The sequence below is a fragment of the Pangasianodon hypophthalmus genome, chromosome 27 (assembly GCF_027358585.1).
Source record: "Pangasianodon hypophthalmus isolate fPanHyp1 chromosome 27, fPanHyp1.pri, whole genome shotgun sequence".
NCBI lineage: Eukaryota > Metazoa > Chordata > Actinopteri > Siluriformes > Pangasiidae > Pangasianodon > Pangasianodon hypophthalmus.
Window position 1 is genome coordinate 8,660,422 of NC_069736.1, and position 19,276 is coordinate 8,679,697.

The 19,276-nt window shown below is 38.9% G+C and overlaps 1 long non-coding RNA gene across 1 annotated transcript; it reads left to right on the forward strand.

The window, feature by feature from the left end:
• The first annotated feature begins 17,142 nt into the window (after positions 1–17,142).
• LOC117596219 (uncharacterized) lies at positions 17,143–18,736 on the forward strand. The gene is made up of 3 exons (XR_004577387.2): positions 17,143–17,250; positions 17,360–17,466; positions 18,061–18,736. It is a non-coding gene; the product is annotated as an uncharacterized LOC117596219 (long non-coding RNA).
• Positions 18,737–19,276: the final 540 nt, after the last annotated feature.

Here is a 19,276-nt window from a genome sequence, read left to right on the forward strand (position 1 = left end):
TCACAAGATATTTTTTTGGGCTGTGTGATCACTCTTCTTCATTTGTGACAAAGATGATGAGAAGATCTTGACATGACCTGCTGAGAACAGCTATATTGCTGCATTACACCCCAATAAAATGCATCAGTCCAGAACAAATGGTGAGCTGACCTTGGAGAACATTTGATTCATGTCACAATTCGCTAGTTTTCCCAAATTTAGACATTAATAAACTACAGTCTGTAAACATTGCTTCTTTGTATACAATACGCTTCTGGCTCCTCAGGCTAGGAGAAGCATCTGATCATCTCTGGATGATGATGAGGATGGCCTTATATGATCTAAAGTAGAGAATAGTACTACAGCTGGAAATAGAGTCCTGCAAGTGAGGGTAGGCCCATGCACCCCAAAAGCACCTCTACGTTAGGATAATGGCATTCTTACAGCATGTGCTGTCTCTCTACTAATGTTGCCCACTTAACACGCCAACACTAATATTTGTTTGCACGCACAGTGAGCAGTTCTTCAGTGAGCCCTTAAGAGCTAAGCGGCTCTTTTGGCTCTTTTGGCTCTTTATCACCGGGCTCCAGCTTTTGAATTTTTCATAGTCATTTACTGAGTATGAAAAGGCATAAAAAATAAAATTCAGTTGTACTCTTATGTTCAGGAAACTTGCTTAATAGCCAAATACTTGCAAACAACAAAGCTATAAAGATAATCTAAATGGTGTGATATTTTTTATGATTTGGATTAACTAGTGCTTTTGCCAGCAGCAAACATAATTATGCATAAATATGAGAACACTGTTTAACATAAATCTTTTTTCATTCCATCATTTGGAGGGTGTAGCATATCTCCTGCTGTGTCTTTTTATTGCCTAGGCTAAATAAACGTTTTGTCTCAGAAAATCCTGACACAGCTTCAATCCATGTCTTGACAACCAGTGCTTTGAGTAGCTGTCTATAGTCTGTCTATAGCTGTCTATATTCTGGACAAGTATAGACATAATTAAGCCAAAGCCTGGACATTTTAACTGTTAATGGTGATTTTCTGTTGAATGTACTATAGTGAGGATACGCCTTACTGAATGACACTAGTGGAGAATGATACGAGGTACGCAGAGTAAATGGAACTTATAACTTACAAACAGCATTGCCAGGTTATTTTAGTCACCTGATTTGAAAATGAATATCCTTATTTTTCCTTGTGTCCTCCTGATGTCCCAGTTTTGTTTATTTTCTTTTATTATTTTTCTTTCGCTTTTTCCACCTGTAACCTTGTTCCAACACTAACCTCGTCCCTTGTTCCGAAACTGTTACCTCGGCAACCCTGCTGACAAAACAGTTTCTGGTGGTAAGTTATATGTGCCTTTTATTTAGAAATCCTGAAAGATTAATGTTGAATAACTCGTTAGCGTGTCTGTGTGGTGTTACTTTATATAAAATAACCTCCTGTCCCTTTGACATGCACAGAACAGGATGTGTGTGAGCCGAAACCAGAAGGCGTGTGGCAGTCCACCATGGCGCTATTCTTAATTATGACATCGTCCCTGCTAATAATTTTAGTATTTTTTTCACCAATGCCGGGCTGTTCATGTGTTTGTGGTTTAGAATGGTAATGGATGGTGAGTATAGTTAGCATGGCTGTGGCTTTAAATGAACTTTAAATGAGCCCAGCCAGTTAAAGTTGGTGTCTCGGGCTCAGAATATTCTGGAGCTGGTTTTGGGCCTTTGACCCTTTACACTTGGGTCAGTAGCCGGTTTTGGGATGTGAGGTTGCAGGCAAACTCCAAACCAAACCAAAGAAGGATACTATAATACCACTTTATTTAAATATAATGTTTATAAGGTTATATGTCACCTGTACAAGCTGTTCATGACAACATTACACAAACTTATATAAACATTCATAAAATTATAAACATTCCAATAGGCATCAGCTGTCATAAAGACTGATTTAGTCAATGTTGACATGAAGCTGGCAGAACACTCAAGTAAAGTGAAATAGATTTGTGATGACATAAGTTTATGTTTTGACAGAGGCAGCTGGTATAAATGGACTAACAGGGATAAGCCCCCTGTCTATCAAGGATAAAAAGACATCAGTGTAAGGTTTCATTTTTGGCTTCCGCATCAGATTATTTGCTGTTAACAAATGTCTCAAGGTTGATTATTTTGGACTTTTGTGGAACCAAGTGCATCAACACCACCAGTAGTCATAAGAAAGATAGAAATACAGATAGAAACATGGAAAGAAACACAGAATAGTAAGAAAAGGCAACACTGGGGCTGAATTCATTCTAGTCCAGGCTGTAGATTCATTCAGCCTATCAGTGACAGTAATGTAATTTGATTCCACACTCCCTAGCTCTCATATTCATTTGAGCTGATATCTTTCAGGCCACTTGAATGACACATCCATTACACAACATTAGTAGTGACTGAGAAGGCACAGTGTGAAATGTAATGAACAGGTAATGAATGTGAACAAGGTGGGTTATTTATTTATATTATTTACTCTATCCTTCCTTTTTTCCCCATAATGCGTTTGGAAGAGAAACTAAAATTAGACTGAAACACACATTGTACAATCAAAGTACAAAATACAACAGAACTGTACATTAAGTGTTTTTGAACTGAATTAAAAAACTTAAAGATATTAGATCTGTTTACCATGTTTGGTATTCGGAGAAAACACAGCACTTACCAAGTTGGGCATTACAAACTTGAAACTTCCAAAACAGCTTTGAACAATGCTTTGAAACAACTGTCTATCTGTCCTTAAGTGTGTGTAATACTTTGCCCCACATCATTTACATCATGCCATTGATGAAACCTCATGGTATAATGCTCAGATTTAATAGTTTCATTGCCGACTCACCCAAACCTGACAGACTCACCCAAACTGAACAGTTGAAGACTGGAAAAAGACCAGGTGATTTTTTTCCCCCCTAACCTTCACTGTCCAATTTGGATGAGCCTGTGCCCATGATAGTTTCAGATTCCTGTTCTTGGCTGACAGGAGTGTAACCCAATGTGGTCTTCTGCTGTTGTAGCCCATCCACCTGAAATTTGATGTTTTGTGCATAATGAGGTGCTTTCCTGCTAAACATGGTTGTAAAGAGTGATTATATGAGTTACTGTATCCTTCCTGGCAGTTCAAACCAATCTGGCCATTTTCCTTTGACCACAGTTAAAGTTACAGAGATCACACGTTTCCCCCATCCTGATGTTGGATGTGAACATTAACTAAAGCTCTTGTCCTGTAACTGCATTATTTTATGCGATGTGCTGCTGCCACATGATCGGCTGACTGGATAATTGCATAAATTAGCAGGTGTACAGGTGTTCCTATTAAAGTGGAGGGTGAGTATAATTTTGATATTCAACTTGGAATCAAAATTAAATAAAGCAGTTTTTATGTAAGATATTTTTTGAAATTCAAGTCAAGTTTATTTAGGGTAATGTCAATCACCATGAGTGGCTTATGTAGGTTTTATATAACCCTATGAAGAATGCCCTTAAGTAAAGTGTTACCTAAAAACACTAAACTACTGTAAGGAAAAAAAAGCCCTGAACATTAAAACCTTTACCATACATTGTGACATATTATACAGTCCAGGTAATGGCGAAGAGCTCAAACACTTTAACTAACACCCTTGCTTTGTAGATTAAATGAAGGTTTGCTCATCAGGAGAGGTGCTGTGTAAGCTTTCTTCTGGATGCACTGTGAGAAGTCCCTGATGACAATAAGGAGTCAGATTAATTTATTTTGCCTTTTGTCTATAAATTGTGGACAATTTATTAGTTATAAAATGCACACAATGTTCAATTTTAGTATTTGCTTCACAGAGTGGCCAGCCAAGGATTTCAGATGTCAATTCTGCACCAGCTGCATCTGGTAAACGCTTGAATGTCAGGGAGAGCCATGGGCCACAGCACGGTACCTTGGAAAGGTGCAGACTCCTGGGAAAGTAGCAGAAGAAGAAGAAAAAGAAGAAGCCTAATTCAAATTTCAGATAATCTAGAAGTAGGCAAAAACACTTTGACCCCTTTTAGCTTTTCATCTTAGTCTTGGCATCTCTCAGGCCCCACATGCTCCACAACTGCAATGATATGCTAAAACACTTGGGCAGACAGTATGAAGCGTATGTCCATTTGAGTAGTAACTGGCCTTGTTAAATTGTCCTGACCTGTGTTAATAGGCCACTTCAGGTTGATTTGAACGAGCTTCAGGACAGTCTGCATCTGTCTATTTGTGTGTTCCTAATTGTATATCATAGAGCGTGACAGCTTGATGGAGTTGCCAATAATCTGTTTATTCCATTTGGCAAAGGATTTTAAAACAGTGTGTGAGTGAGTATGTGTTTGTAGCTGTCTGCTTTCCTGTTGAATCATTAGTCCCTAAACAGATATTCTTCAGAAGATCAAGTTTGAGAACATTGCAGTGGGATCTCCTGTTTTTTTTTTTTTTTTTTTTTGCCATTTTCTTCAATTGTTCCAGGGGTTGGGGATTTCCATTGTTTTAGTTTGTGTGTGTGTGTGTTTGCATGTGTGCATGTGTGGGCATGTTTTATCTTGATGGGAAATATCTGACAGTTTTTGACCTTGTGGAGACAGATGGCTGGTCCGCGTGTAGAAACCTTTTTTTTTTACCTGCTGGTTAAAGTTATTGTTAGGTTAGGACTGAACAATACGATTGTGTACTCTTTTCAGAGTGTAATATCTAACCCAGAAAGTCCCACTCCAGACCGCCAGAGGGCACCCTTGCCCTAGTTTTGCTTCTCATTTCCTTCTCATGTTGTGTCCAATAAACCGTTCGCACATGCATCCTTACCCTGTGTCTGAGTTCGTTACATTACTGAAGGCTTCATCTGAAAAAATAGATCCAACAAGAGTGAATGAATTGCAATCAGCCGTCTCTCAAGGTCAACTCCTGGGCGACTATGAACAACTATGCACTGTCCCTTAAACAAAGTCCATGCACCATTTCACCACTCACTCAGTGCCCATCATGACCGACACCGAGCCCATGGGAATTGCTCTAGTCAGACTTGCACCTGTAGAAAAGGAATGCTGCCAAAGATTTGGGCTGTGGGATCCAGCTGCACGGTTCCCCTCCAAATGCTCACTAGAGTAAACACTCTCCCCACAGGGAAACACTCTCTTTATGATCACGCAATCACCCAATCACCCCATAGTCCTAAGGTTTCCTTGGCTGTCCACTCACGATCTGGTGATCTCATGGAAATGAGGTGAGCTTGTGACCTGGAACAAATCCTGTGTTAGCCACTGTCTGTAATGTACTGTAATTGACTAAGGAACTACAGTGCTTCCTGGGGTTCACAACCTGCTATAGACACTTTATCCAAAGTTTCAGCATGGTAGTGTCTTGACTGACATCCCTGTTTAAAGGTAAACCCAAGAAGTTTAGATGGAACCCTGAGGCCCAACAAGTCTTTGAGACTCAAAATTCAAGTCATTGAGACTCTCAGATTTACTAGGGCCCCTATTCTCCACCACCTGAGCAGCAGTTTGTGCTTGAGGTGGACATGTCAGAATTGGGGCAATCCTTTCCCAAAGACAAGGTAATCCCTCAAAAATATAACCATGTGCCTTCTATTCCAGAAAGTATAGAAGGCAATCTAGGAATTGAAAACAACTCACCATTAAATTGGCATTCGAAGAGTGGAGACACTGGCTAGATGGTTCCAAACACGCCTTTACTATCATGACTGATTACAAAAAATCTGGAGTACATGAAGACAGCCAAGAGACTCAACCTCTGTCAAAGCCAGATGGGCCTTATTCTTTAAATTTTTTAATTTTTCAGTCACTTACTGACCTGGCTCAAAGAATGGCAAGGCTGTCTCATTATCGCATATCTATGAAAATCCACACTTCCATCAAGCACCGGAGTCAATTATACCTCAGTCCTGTTTCTTAGCTCCCAGGAGGAGACCCATCAAGCCCAACACACCGCCAGCATGTCCAACAGTTAAAACATCTGTACCAAGAACTGCGAGAGAGGGAGAGGTAATCCATGGGGTCCAGACCTCCTTCAGCTCTGGACAAACAGACATCACATGTACCCAAAGCTTAGTGGAAAACAAATTCTGGCAGGACACTATGTGAAGAGATATTACACAGTACGTTAAACAGTGTGCATTCCTGAGATATCAGTGGTCCTGACCCTTTCTGCTCTCCAGACCTGCCTGATCCAGCCTGATGCCCTACTTCTGGTTGGAGTTCTCATCACATGGAAACCACTTGCTGTTGCTGAGGATGGCCCCATATGGGCCAAAAGATACATGAGATTACTGTGGATGGTGTCACTTAGAAACCATGAAGACGGGTTTTGACAGCAATTGATACAAACAGTTTTGCTCTGATGGCTTAGGACTACAATTACTATGATAGCTTTAGGATTGCAATTGCCATGAACAGTTTTGCACTCAAGTCTCGATCAGTGAACAGTCGATAACTTTTATAACAATGGTTATACAATTGCACTTTTGTAACAATCGTTACACAATTGCACTTTTTGACCATGTAGTACAAAGTTATAGAAGGGAATTATTTACAGCTGCAGTATCCATTGTAACCCAGATGAGGATGGGTTCCCTTTTGGGTTCCTCTCAAGGTTTCTTAATCATATCATCTCAGGGAGTTTTTCCTTGCCACCATCGCCTCTGGCTTGGTCATTAGGGATAAATTCATAAATTTAAAATTTCTATCCTGTCCATTGTTAAAAGCACTATACAAATAAAATTGAATTGAATTGAATTGAGTGTGCACTCAGACCAAACCTTCATGCCAATCACCTGCTGGGCTATTAGAACCACTCTCCATTCCGCACCGCCTCTGGTCACACATAGCACTTAAATTCATTACTGATCTTCCTATCTCCCAAGGAAGCACTATACCATCATAGACCATTTTTCCAAAGCCTACTGCCTTTACCCAAATTACCCACGGCCATGGAAATAGCAGAAATCCTGTTCAAATAGGTCTTTAGATTATATGGCCTTCCCAAAGATATAGTGTCTGATTAGGAAGTTCAGTTCACATCTCGTATATACCAAGGGTTCTGCAAAATGCTTAACATGACTGTCAGTTTGTCTTCAGGCTATCATCACAGTCTAATGATCAGACAGAAAGGCTGAATCAAGAGCTTAGACTTTTTCTTTGCATGTACGGCTTCAATAACCAACATGACTGAAGCAGGTATCTCCCATTGAGTTTCCAACTTCCGCTTTTCCCCTGGTCTGGAGAACCCTCAAATGTTCCTTCAGTGAATGACTGGATAACATGAAGCGAACATATCTTGGATGGGCCCACGTCAGACTGGAGAGAGCAGTGCAGCATTAGAATGAACAAGACGACCATCACTGCGGCCCATACCAACCCTTACAGCTGGGGCAGATGATGTGCCTGTCAACCAGCGACTTCCGAGTGAAACTACCATACAGAGATTTAAGTCCCTGATTTGTAGGTCCATTTAAAGTGTCCTACCACTAGAAGTCCTCCCTCTTGGCAGGTGCCTGAAGCCGGATCACCTCCCCCTTTGGAGGTCGAGGGCACACCAGTGTACACCTTCAGAATGCTCCTCGACTCCAAGCTGTTGGGAAATATCATGTACTACCTGGTGGACTGTAAGGGCTATGGACCTGAGGAATGCTTCTGGGTTCTTGTGAGAGACATCCTAGATCTTTCATCGATTGCAGAGTTCCATCAAGAACATCCAGATCGCCCTGCACCCAGACCCAGAGAAAGACCCTGCCTCAGGGAAGGTTTGGCTTTGGGAGCCGCCTGTCGAGAGGGGTGTTCCTATAATATCCAACCCAGACAGTTCCGCCTCTAGACTGCTAGAGGCGCCTTCACCTGAGTCTTGAAATGCTTCTTTATTGGTCCTTCTCATTTCCTGTCTTATCACTGTATGAAGCACATGGTCTTTTTGGTCACTGCGAAGCCTTACAGTTTCCCTACATACTAGTAAATTTTTAGCCCTGTTGTTTTGGATTGCTATATATCATGTATGATATGCCTTCCGTACTTTTGCCGTTTGTCTTACTCTTCTAAGCTGTTTTTGTGGATCCTCCTGTCTGTTTTTTTTTTAAATTTTTTTTTTTAAACATTGCTCTGTCCTTTTGACGATTCTCTGGATTGTGTTTTCTGGGATTTGTCTGCTTCAATTTGATGCTATATATTGGTATTAACCCTGGATTGTTTGTTGACTACAATGCGTCCAATAACCCCTTTTTTATAGCTATATTTTGGTGGTAGTTTGTTAGCAAACATGTATATTATGATACATATCATATAAATAGAAATGTTTTCAAGTATCATGATATGACATATTTGTCATATCACCAGGTTGAGGTTAGATTCGGGTGTAGTCATAGCATTAATTAACTGCACAAATGATTATGCCAATGGAAGGTCCTCAAAAGGATCCAAAGAATGATGTTCTTTAGAACACATTTTAGCATGGCTGAAAAAAGAACATCCTAAAATTGACTAATTACTCATAGGTCATGATCCATATTAGTGTGTAAGGTACAACCTGTTCTTGTTCTGTAGCATATGTAGCACAAGCACAAGATTTAACTGGGGGTACTTCACTCTGCAGTGTGCATGGTACATCTGAAGTGAAGTGCAGGTTAACTTAGGATCAGACACACTACCCCTAGTTCTTACTAAGCCATGCTGTTCTTGTCTGGTGTCATCCATCAAATAATGCTTGCGTATTACATGCACAAATCTTGCCTAGAATAAAAGGTGACCAATTACATTAGCTAAGAATAAAACAGGCTTATACTCCCAGGACAAATTCACGAACACATATTTAGATGATGCTAGTCTCCTGTTATGCAGCAGACTCTGATGTACTCTCTGGTGTTCGAGAATAAGTGTCCCACTGGATGCAAAATCCAAATCCAGATAGCGGAATGTGCTAAATGATTCTGCTGTGTAAACTGGCATTGCTAAAAGGTCACTGAGTGGGCTTTTTTTATTTTCAATTACAGCACAGCTCTGGTTTCTTCTGAATAGTGGATCAAGAGGTCTCCATTCCATCCTGTGGCATAAACACCCAAAGGACAGCTATATTTCTGCCTCTGCCCTCATGTCACCACAAAAACATCTTAGTATTCTGTGTGTGCATGTCTGTGTGTGCTTGTCCACTATGACATTATGTCTTGCTGTCGGTCTGTTTTACAGCATCCAAACAGAAGCTTTCCAGCATATCTGGATACAAATAACAAAATACAAATAACAGTGCCTTCATCGTGCATGAATATGATGGACATTTGAAATTATACTTTTATTTAGATCACCAGCATTACGCATTTGAATCATTTGCTCAGATATTATCCTGAGCTGCAGCATTTCAAGTAATTTGTCACAGATGCATGGATGCATAAGCTGTTGGCCTTGCAGATCATTTTGATCAGCAGAGGTAGAAAATTCTGGCAAAATTAGGATTATCTTCAAAATAGACATTGGATTTACAATAAAAGTTAAATTTTGTACTTCTATATGTTTCCTTTGAGGCCTTTTTGTAGTCTTTTAGTAGTTCTTGCAGTTCCATGACAGAACATGCATATAAAGTTTAGTACAAAAGTTTTCATACTCTTAGGACAAAATAAAGAAGACAGAAATTTTTGACAAGACATCTAATGTGTTAGATTTTACAAATGATCCTTAATTATTAGAAGGCACAAAAGTGGTCAAATAGTATATGTTAATATATTAATATTGGAAAAATCTGTTTACAAGAGTGTGTCTGCCTTTTTGAATGTGACAGACACTCACTCTCACTTTTTTCTTGACATTTCTTTAACTCGAATGTCAGATGTTGATGTCAAATCAGGTCAGGAGATATTATTCAGACTATATGTTTGGTAGGACTTATTTTTGGACTGTTGACTTTATTTGGTGTTAAATTTTAAAATAAAGGTACATTTTCCTTTTTTGACCCAGAAAAAAAAAAATAAGGGGTGCGAACCTTTGCACTTAACTACAGCCTCATGAGAATGAAGTACTTTACACATGTTGTGTGATGTTCAGTTCAGACAGCAGGTGGTACTCTGGCACTACTGGTAACTGTCTTGTAACAATTATTTTCTAAGGGCCAGCTTCACTTTTTTATTTTCAGAATTCCTCATTACTTTAAGTTGTATAAACTAATTTCCATAAATGTTCTGTGACAAAATGGGTTTGAATAAATTGCACTTGAGCAACGTGCAGCATAATAGCCAGTTTTTTCTTCTTCTATTTTTGCATTGCACTGACCACCAATAAAATATCCCATTGACTTTTTGGACACACTTTTTTGTGCTTTTCCACCATTTATGTCATGAGGTCATGTGGTTCCTTGAGTCATTTAGTAGCAACCTGGTTGTAAAAGGACATGTTGGAAAAGCTAATTGAGTGCCACAAACACCAAGAAGAAAACCATCATGAAACAGGAATCAACAGTGACCTCAACCCTCTTTCTTGGTTCTTATTATTTATCAGAACCTCCCTGAGAACCTTTCTCCAAAATGTCAGACATATTCTATACAGGCTTTGCCACAGAGTAGCTGACACAGCCAAATACGGTGCCATGTTGTTCCAAATTGGTGGAAATAGCGGCTTCAGGTTTAAGAAAAATACCAACTAGATCTAAGGAACTGGTTAGTGTTCCAGCTGTAGACTGCCTCTGAGAAGATTGTGCAGATGTGCTACATAAGAGACCACAGTCTTTGAGGTTTGGGTTGTCAGTAGGAAGTCTTGAGGAAGAAACCTTGAGAGGAGACAGACTAAAAAAGTTAACCCATAGTTCCAGCTGCTTCTTTTTCTTGGGTAGGTGATGTGATCAGTAGCATTATTTCAAGCTTCAGCGATGAAACATACACCATGAAGTCACCCTGGAGTTATCCAATATTTTATGGATCTAAATCTACATCCATATTTCTGTAAAGCTGCTTTGTGGCAATGTCTTTTGTTTAAAGTACTACACACACACACACACACATACTGAACTGATTTGAACCATTGGGCATAAGGCAGGCCTGTTCAGATGTCTTTGCTTTATATAGAAACAAGTGGAAAAACATGTGAAATGTTAGTGAATCCCAAATATTTACAGTTGATTTGGAAAAGCTAGTTCAAGAGCTGATATTTAACTGATTTTTTGTTGCATATTAGGTTTGCAGGCTTGCACAATTATTCAAAAAAAAAAAAAAAAAAAACACTCATAGATGGTAAACCATATTTTGGTATTACATTTACAGTAATTTAGCAGAAAACCCTAATTTGCACCCAATACTCCTTTGTTATTGGTAATTTGCCTTTCTGTAACTACCAATTCTTGGGCTATCAAAATGAATTCAATTAATCTGTGTGTGTCTGCACTCCCCATCCCTGTAAACAGTATGGTCACTGTTTAGTGTTCCCCTGTTGAAACTTGTACTAGGAGAGACTTATATAACCCAACACTCAGACAGGCCATTTTTTATGTATTGGCAAATGTTGCTATAACATGGATCAAACGCAATAAAATGTTCCATTTTTAGTGGCGGAAGACAGCAGTAGAAGACACAAACAAAGAGAAAAAGAGAAATAAAAAGGGGAACATCACTTCTTGTGGTATGTGCTGGCTCCTATTGCACAGATGCGAAGACGTGGCAGCACCATGTGATGTGGATCCAGCACAGACAGCTGATAATTGATTTTCCCCATCACTCTTCAGTCAGGCTGTTCATTGTGGTCTGCTGAAGGATGGCATATGATGTCTTAGCACAAACAAACATTTTGGAACATTGAGATCAGATCATAGCCTAAGAGACGTCTATCCGTATGCACTCACCATCTACTTTATTAGGAATACCTATACCCCTGCTTATTCATGCAATTATCCAATCAACCATACATGTGGCAGCAGAATGCATAAAATCATGCAGATTCAGGTCAAGAGCTTCAGTTAATGTTCACATCAAACATGAGAATGGGAAAAATTGTGATCTCAGTGACTTTGACTGTGGCATGGTTGTTGTTGCCAGATGGGCTGGTTTGAGTATTTCAGAAACTGCTGAACTCCTGGAATTTTCATGCACAACAGTCTCTAGTGTTTAAACAGAATGGTGCAAAGTCAGAATCAGAACAAACAAAAGACAAAAAAAAAAAAAAAAAACATCCAGTGAGTGGCAGTTTTGTAAGTAGAAATGTCTTGTTGATGATAGAAGAGAATGCTATGCTAACTCATAAGAGAATGCTATGCTAACTCAAATAACCACTCTTTACAAACATGGTGAGCAGAAAAGCATCTCAGTATGCACAACATGCTGAACCATGAGGTACATGGGCTACAACAGCAGAAGACCACATCTGGTTCCACTCCTCTCAGCCAAGAACAGGAATCTGAGGCTACAGTGAGCACAGGCTTACCAAAACTATATAATTTGGACTGGAATAACATCACCTGGTCTTTATCTAGTCTTCAGCTATTCATTTGTGGTGAACCTGTGCCCACTGTATCCACAGATTCCTGTTCTTAGCTGACAGGATTGGAACCCAGTGTGGTCTTCTGTTGTTGTAGCCCATCTGCATCAAAGCTCCTGCCACATGATTAGCCAACTGGATAATTGCATGATTGTGTAAACAAGCGGGTGTATAGGTGGCCAGTGAGCGTAGGTACATGTGAAACAAAATGCATTGGTTTTTATGTATATTTACTTTTCAGTGCCTCAGCGTGCTTACAGGAGAATGAACAGATGCACCACTTTCCAGATTCCGAAAATAAAAGCTGTTTTTAGTTATCAAGCATTTTGGACTTTCTATTTCTATTTCTGAGCTCAGGTTTAAAGTTTAGTCCAATTAACATATTTTTCTCATGTTCCCAAACACTTGTGCACCCATTTCCACAAACGCCTGAGTTTTTCTTTTTTATATTAGTGGTTATATAAAAGTAATATAATAGATTACATCAAGATTACATCATTCCTTACTAATTACAAGATTTTAATATTAGCCAGATGAGTTATTTATTGAAAGCTTATTTACTGAAAGCAAAAATTAACAGAGTTAAGAGTATACATTAAGTGTTTATTTAAATGAAATAAACTATTTAAATGAAATATATGGTGCCACAATAGTCTTTAAAATAAGGGTATGAACAGTATAAAACTTTTTCCCCGTACAGCTAAAAAAAACCTTCCTGGTAGTGCACGCAGCCTTTTGGACCTGAGTGTAGGCAATCATAAATACTCCATATATCATATTTCAAGAACGATAAGAGGTGTGTCAAGTGTGGTAATGAGGGCCTCAATCTGGATCATCTTCCTGAAAACCAGCAGCATTCTGGGAAAAAGGGACATGTTTGTCAAACACAGTCCTGCTGACGGGGGTGACCTGTTTTTCGTCTCTTTGCATCTTGGCTGCTCCTGGATGCAGGTTTGATTGTGTGCATCTGGAGATGCAAATGTGTGTGTGTGCACATGCATGAATGTATACTGAAAAAGTAAGTCTGTGTTTTACTTGTGAGTAAATGAGTGTAGACATAAAAATGTGTGTCTGTCTCGTTAACTGAGTGTTTGTATGTCTGTCTCTGAGAATGCGAGTGGCTAACTAAAACAAATGCCTTCCATACTGGCTGCTATTTCTGGAAAAGAGGCACACAACCCTGGAACCCTGTTTGGCAGACACACATACACGCACACACACACACACACACACACACACACATTCACAAATGGCTCATTCACTATTTTTTTTTAAATTGCAGTTTTTGTAAAAAATGCAGTTTTCCTTATGAGGGCAGCCAAATGTCTGTCCCCCAGACATTCATCCCCAAAAACTGTTGGTTGGACAGACAACAGTGTTGGGGACATCTGTCCCCAAACACTGTCACATATTCCTGTCATTATAAACAGATAAAAACACACATGCATACTCATAGTGCAGGGGAAACCTGGGAAAATAAACAGTTATGTGCTCATCCTGACTGCTGCAGAACATTGCATGTCCTGCTGTGTTTTTGAAGTTGTTCTCTGCATTATGGACACTACTTTGGCCTGTCATTTGAATTGCACAATAGTAAACCTGAGATTTAAAGGGTTAGGAAATATTATGGGTGACTTGCATGAGGACTGCACATTAATCCCATTTATATGCTGAAAAAAAGCATGAGCTGTTTTAGTGTTATGTGACTGAACATTGACCCTAAGAATCGTGGCTAGACATAGCTGGCATCACCTTATAGCACTGCACCAGACAGAAAGGACAATACTGTGCTTAAAAACAGTTCGTGCTCCACTTCATGGGTTATTGTAATAAAGACCAGGCCTTAGATTTGAAAGGGGCAGTGTTGTGAGAAGTGTGCTGTCCTGGCTTGATGCTCAGGTCTTGAACAGTAAAGAGAAATTTCACTGACATATCACAGTATGAGCAAATTGTTGACCTATGCCATCAACCTAATAGTTGCTGAGATGTCATTCACCAGGCCTGCATTTGGACAAAAACAAGATTAAGTACATCCTTTGTATTTACTCCTCTTTTTTCTTTCCCTCTCACTCCCTTGGTTTGCAAAAATGTTTTTTTTTTTTACAGAGGAAATTCACTCATATACATTGTAAAACATGAGGTACCTGTAAATCAGGTGACTTGTGATAAAGATGCTTGATCTAATGTTTTTTTTTTTAATTTTTTTTTTATAATTGAATTCTGTGTTGTCTCATAACATCTGTAAAATGTTATTGAAATTTTCATCAGTTTGGTTTATCAGATATTGGGTCAGATCAAAAGTACACAACCCTGTTGTAACAGGGGACAGTAGAAATATTACCCAAAAAGGATAGAGAAAGTAAAGGCTAAACCTGGCATGAGAATGTGCTGTGACTAAAAAGTTTATGGTAACTTTGTATTCCTCTGCATGCATGTGTCTTAGCGTGCAAAGACTACCTTTGAATCTGCATTCTACAACTTCTCAGTGCTGTGAGGGAATTGTGGCTGAGATTTTCAGTGCAAGAGACTTAAAGAGAATTAGCCAGTTTGTATCACTAGATTGTAAAGAAAAGATGAGATCAACAACCTTCAGCCTGATCTAATTAGTACAGAGGATTCTAAATCATTATCTCAGAGTATCAGTATCATAACAGAGCCCTGTATCCAGATCTGAAGCATAGCATTAATTTATTTTACATAATTAGTCATTGAACAGGAAATTTGTTAACATCATGACAAATGAGTGATATTTTCACGATACTTTTATGGCATGGCTTTGTCAGTCTTTTGACACACAGTTTAAGAATTATAAAAATGATTTTTTTCTCGAGTTTTCCATTAGTATTTTGTTGTTTTCCAATAAAAGGTTGTGAGTCCAAGCCTCTGCACTGCCAAGCTGCCACTTTTGGGCCATTGAGCAAGGCCCTTAACCCTATTTGCTCCAGGGGTGCATGGCTGACCCTGCACTCTGACCTCAACTTCCTAAAAAGCTGGGATATGTGAAGAAATAAATGAATTTCATATATGCATATGTAACAAATAAAGGGTTTCTTCTATTCTTTTTTTATTATCTGAAGTGTTTCGAAGCAAGTGAGCATCAGTCATATAAAGTATATCAACTAAAATTTGTAAAAGTCCAGTTACATAAAATTCTTTTCTTTACAAAAGTGCAGATAAGCAACTACCATGAATGAATGGTAACAGTTATATTTTAATGCCATTAATGATTAGTTTATGTCTATAAACAAGATGATTCAAAGTGGTTATGTTTTGTTTTGTAGTGGTGACATCTGTTTTGAACTTGCAGGGAGAATAAATGCATGCTTTACTGTCAAGTCGTCTTTAAACACCCTGTTTTACCCAGAGAGGTTAAAAATCGGCCAATTCTCCTTTTCTGACCTAATGTCTTTGAGATCTGCTACAGAAGCTGTGCTGGTTCATATTTAGAAAACTAGAGTCACTGAACTATGGCCTGGTTTTTCATACATTTATTGGCTCTGCACCAGTATTTTTTAGGTACATGGTTCGGTCCGCTGAAATATTTTGCATCCGGACCGCGGTCTGCCAGTTGCGGACTGCTGGTATAGATAATAATATCTCGTAATGTTAGTTTCAGTTGCAGCATATCTACTGAAATATGCTAAAGATTAAAAAAACATGCTGGCCTACTTTTTAAGGAGCAAACATACGGGTATGAATCAGAGAAAGTTGAAAATAATCCTCTAACAAGTCTGTTTTTAAAAATATTCTAGTAATTTCCATAACCAAATAACTGTATACTTGCACTGTTGCTATATTGTTAGATGCCATTTAATGTCAAACTCAAAAATATTATAAAAATATTATAAAAGTTATTATAAAGTAAAGATATATAATATGTGGTTTACCAAAAACTTGAACCGGGCAATTTTCAAACAGTCCAGTATAATGACTGTTTGAAAATTGGCCACTTCAAGTTTGTTGGTTACACAATCACGAAGCTCTCACTGTTTTCTCCCCAGGTGGCTAGAGGTTGGTATAGCCCACCTGTCGAGCACACTGTATGACTGCTACAGGAGGCCATGTGGACCGGTGGTGATCTGCCTAAAATGCCACAGCCCAACAGGAGCCCACAGGAGAGGAAGGAAATATGGCTACAGTGCCGCACATGCAGGACAGTTCTTACAGACTCCATGTAGCCACACTTGTTATTTGTGTTGAAGATCTTGATGAAGAAGATATACAGCACAGCAGTGTCTTGAAGCACCTTGGATCCACCAGAGTCGGAATGAATGCTGATCATCATTTACTCAAGTGTTTTATACTAGTTTGCCCTAATCTTCCTGCTTACAATGTAAATGAGGTTTCATCTTAATGTAAATTAACAACAACACCCAAAGTGATACCCTTTCATTGCCAAACCATTACTATTGTTCCAGATGTGCTCTCCCAAATGGTAGGGTGATAGGATTATCTAGAGTCAGAAAGATGTCTGTCTTTCTGACCAGCAATCACAATTGAATACTCTTTGTTCAAGTGATGGTTCTCGATGTCCCACTGCCTCTCCCATTCTACAGTTGGTTTCGTGTTGTTCAGATGACACTATTCACACATTGTTGATATCAAAATACACTGTCTCTATGTTAATTAAGCCGTTTTGGGAATGAGCTCACCTGCTTCGGAGTGGATGCTGGGTCAGGGCTGACCACATTTCTTACAATGGCTACAGTGCCTCAAATGCAGGGCAGTTCTTGCAGATTCCATGTAGCCACACCTGTTATTTAGATAGCTCATGACCTTTTTCCTGGTGAGTTCAAATACTTTTATTGTTTTATTGTAAAAAGAGTACTATTTTTGTTTTGTCTGACCAAAGTATATTGTTCCAAAAGAGTTCTGATTTGTCCAAATGTTTTTAGATTCTTCTTTTGCAGAGGTGTTTTTGTGGGGTGTAGGAATGGAGGTGATTGCAGTGCAGTTCAATGCTTATTGTTCTCTGTGGAACTGTTGTTCCTGCTGCTTTCAGGTCAGCCTGCAACTCTTTTCAAGTGACTGTTGGCTTCTCTCTTACATTCCTTATCATTAGTCTGAGGATGCTCCTTCACCTTTACCATGATTGCTACTTGTTGTGTGAAATAATCCCAACCAATGGCAACATCTTTTACATTTTTTTTGCAGGATTTATATTTAGAGCTTGATTTATTTTATGTAACCTTTAAATAACCATATACAAACAAAAGTGCCCAAATACTTACCTCCCCTTTCTGTACATATACTGTATTTATTTTGCCCATTTTAATACAGAATACCAGTAAGACTGGAGTTCATTTATACTATCAGAATTCCTTACCACAGTACACCATTATACTGATAAATACCATCATCATGCAGGTTTTTAAAACTAAAATGAATTCCACATTTGGACAATTGCAATTAGTAATTAATTTTTGTTTTTAAATCTTCTGTACTGCATCTTTGAGTGTCTTCTGAAGTTCCTGATTCACAAAACTTGTAATGAAGTGTTTCAGAGGTCTCCCAGGAGAGACAGCTCCACAGAATTAGAAGTATGTAGTATGTAGAAGATGAATAAATAATAACTGCTTTGTTTGTGTATTTCCAGCTACATCTGTGCAAAAAGAAGTTGGCACTCCATTCTGTTGTTGTACTTCTTTTGGCTGCTCCTGTTTGGGGGTCACCACAGCGGATCATTGGTCTGCATATTTGATTTGGCACAGTTTTTACGCCAGATGCCCTTCCTGACGCAACCCTCTCAAGTTTTATCTGGGCTTGGGACTGGCACTGCGAGTGCACTGTCATGTGCAACCGCTGTGCCTGGGGTTGGTACCCCGGCTGGGAATAGAACCAGGTCCATGGCGATAGTCCTCCAGGGACCCTGGGGTGCCATTCTGTAAAATGCAAAAATCCAGACATTTACATCTAGAAAGAGCATATTTGATATATAGATAAATTCTGTTATGGATGTTTGATTAAGGTTTACATTAAAGGCCTCGACCGAGTTTTGTAAAAGAATCACAGCCTTAAAGGAAACTATAAGTATGTGTTTTTGCTCCAAGTAACTGTTGTTGTTTAATGAAAATCTTATTGTGTTGTGATGCTTGGTAAATGCACTATTTCTGGTTTCTTCGGAATCCACGCAAATGGATTCAGTAATATGAGTTCCCCTTGGAACCTCATAAAAGTACCCTTGCCAATAACAGTAAAGTACAGAGCTTCACATTGGCTTCTCTAAAATGTATTCTAAAGGTATTCTGACTGTGTTACTTTTTTAAAAACAAAATATGTCACTAAATATCACTACTAAGGACTGTATATTCAGTATTCATATTCATAATAATGGTAATATATGTGCATGTTATTGTTACTACACATGTATCAATATAGCAATTTTTTTTTATGTATGAACAAAGACCATGCATCTTTTCTTTGTAACTTTTTTGATTCCTGTTTTGGTGATGGGCTGCTTTCACCTCTTGCTTCCCAGAAGCCCTGTCTTTCTGAAAATCAATGTTTCCCATTAGCGATATCGGCATGTTCTGGAATCCTTCATGCAGTGTTCTGTCTGTTGAGATTAGACCATTGCTGAGAATGGCCTGTTTTTATGACATTAGCTCTGTGTTGTAAACTTGGTAGACAAAGCATGAAGTTTCCGAGGTCACTTATCAGTAATGCTTATTGGCAGTGTCGCCGGTTATCATGATTGTGGAAGAGATTAATCATGTTGGATTATGTTTCAAGCCTTATGGAAAACCTATTACAGATAGTATGTGAAAAACTGGATCTTAAAACAAAATCATTGCACGTATACAGTCCCCTAT